The 2,630-nt window shown below is 48.2% G+C and overlaps 1 pseudogene; it reads right to left on the bottom strand.

Moving 5' to 3' along the window:
• Nucleotides 1-1,727: 1,727 nt before the first annotated feature.
• LOC143954353 (5S ribosomal RNA) lies at nucleotides 1,728-1,846 on the bottom strand (annotated as a pseudogene).
• Nucleotides 1,847-2,630: the final 784 nt, after the last annotated feature.

The following is a 2,630-nucleotide window of genomic DNA, read 5'->3' as shown; positions in this document are numbered from 1 at the left end:
GCAGACAACCCAGCAGCGTGCCTTCTACACTTGACCGAACAGCCTGTTCGAAAATACAAAAAAACCCTCACGATGCAACTCCTGAACGCCGCCCGGGCCTACACTGTGGAGGCAGCCTCAGCCCCCATCCAAGGTGCTGTGGTATTCCAAAGTCAATCATATTCTCCGGATGGAAGAATTGACCGCCACCCTTCACAACACTGAAGAGGCATTTGGTGTTACATGGAGGCCCTGGAGGTATTTTACTGGTACTTGAGACTACATTCGGGAGGTGAGCAGCGCCCCTGTCCCAGAAAAAGACTGAACATCTAACGTTTACCTACGTAGGCCATGTCTGCCCTGGGTGGCATTCCCCCCCCCTCCCTTTTTGTCTTTATTTTTCTATTTTTCCCCGCCGCCATCCCCCCCCCCTCCTCTCTCTCCGTCTTTGCACACTCTTCTTCCCCCGTCCTCCCTTTTGACTATGCCTTGTCTCCTTACTAGCCTTTGGGACCCAGAAGAACCCCAGGGTTCTGGACACGACCGGCTCATATTTTACTCTGGTTCACATAGGTCATGATAAGCTGGCTCGCTGTGGTCCCAGTTGTTCTCCATGATTACATTTGTCCGAACGGAGCTGCATTAGTTATACTGTACTACATGTCCGAGGTGGGGTTTCTCTCTTTTCCGCATGAAACTGTAGGACTCCCCTCTGAGAACCCAGAGTTATTTGGCTGTCTATTTTTTGTTACCATGTAATTGTGACCCTGGGTCATGCTGTATGGTTGACTGTTATATTTATGTTGTTCTACTTATACTTAATAAAATAATAAAACAAAAAAAAAAAAATAAGTCAATGCCAACAACTTAAAAAAAAGCCTATGGCATCAAGAAATCCCAGGCGGTCTCCCATCCAGGTACTAACCTGGTCCCAACCCTGCTTAGCCTCTGAGATCAAATGAGATTTGGCTCTTTTAGGGTGATGCAGCCATAGTAGATTTTTTCACGCACGCTCAACCCTCTTGACAAACGCCAAGATGGTCACCTTGGGAAACAAACAAAAAAAACAAGTCAACGCCAACAACATAAAAAGAAGCCTACCGCACCTAGTATTTCAAGGCGGTCTCCCATCCAGGTATTAACATGGCGCGACCCTTTCTAGCCTCTGAGATCAGCGGAGATTGGGCGCTTTCAGGGTGATGTGCCCATAGGCAATCTCTTTGGGCACTCTCATCCCTCTTGAAAAATGCCAAGATAGTCACCCTGGAAAACAAACAAAAAAAAACAGGTCAACGCCAACAACATAAAAAGAAGAATACGGCAACTGGTATTCCAAGGCCGTCTCCCATTCAAGTACTAACTAGGCCCAACCCTTCTTAGCCTCTGAGATCAGAAGAGATAGGGTGCTTTCAGGGTGATGCGGCTGTAAGCGATCTCTTTAGGCACTCTCAACCCTCTTGACAAATGCCAAGATGATCACTTTGGGAAACAAGCGAAAAAAACAGGTCAACACCAACAACATAAAAATAAGCCTGCGGCATCTGGAAAAACCAGGCGGTCTCCCATCCAGGTACAAACCAGGCCCAACCCTGCTTAGCCTCTGAGACCAAACAAGATTGGGCGCTTTCAGGGTGTTGTGCTCGTAGGCAATTTCTTTGTGCGCTCTCAACCCTCTTGACACATGCCAAGATGGTCACCTTGGGAAACAAGGGAAAATAAAACAGGTCAACGCCGACAACATAATGAGAAGCCTACGGCACCTGGTATTCCCAAGCTGTCTCCCATCCAGGTACTAACCAGGCCCATCGCTGCTTAGCCTCCGAGATCAGATGAGATTGGGCTCTTTCAGGGTGATTTGGCCGTAGGCACTCTCTTTGGGCACTCTGAAGCCTCTTGACAAAGGCCAAGATGGTCACCTTGGGAAACAAGCTAAAAAAAACAGGTCAAAGCCAACAACATAAAAAGAAGCCTACGGCATCCAGTATTCCCAGGCGATCTCCCAATCAAGACACTAACCAGACCAGATCCTTCTATGGCACCTGGTTTTCCCAGGCAGTCTCCCATCCAGGTACTAACCAGGTCTGACGCTGCTTAGCCTCTGAATTCAGACGAGATCGGGTGCTTTCAGGTTGATGTGGCCGTAAGCGTTCTCTTCAAGACACGCCCAACCCTCTTGACAAACGCCAAGATGGTCGCCTTGAGAAACAAGCAAAAAAAACAGGTCAAAGCCAACAACATAAAAAGAAGCCTATGGGCTTACAGCGGACCCTAAAAGATGGGACCCACTAGCTCTGTCATGGTTCGGACGCTGTAATGTGTTGAACGCGAAGATGAACGCGATGCCACGACTTCTGTATGTACTACAAGCCTTACCTATCAAAATACCCCAGACTTTCTTTCATGCGGTTCGCTCAATCTTTATCAAGTTCCTCTGGCACGGAAAACATATGCGTATTGGTAGGGTAATGTCGCTTTACTCCACGCCGTCAGCAGCGGTACGGGTGAACGAGTGGTGCTCGGACTCTTTCCCCATTACTAATGGGACGAGGCAGGGGTGCCCTCTGTCTCCCCTAATTTTTATTCTGACACTGGAACCACTTATGTGTCACGTTTGGAAAGACCCGAATATTACTGGCATATCCAAACCCTCA

The sequence above is a fragment of the Lithobates pipiens genome, unplaced genomic scaffold, assembly GCF_037356315.1.
Source record: "Lithobates pipiens isolate NorthernLeopardFrog02 unplaced genomic scaffold, aLitPip1_a1.2 Scaffold_10, whole genome shotgun sequence".
Taxonomy (NCBI): Eukaryota; Metazoa; Chordata; class Amphibia; order Anura; family Ranidae; genus Lithobates; species Lithobates pipiens.
Note: the sequence above shows the minus strand (reverse complement) of the source record. Positions and strands in the feature narration are given on the sequence as shown.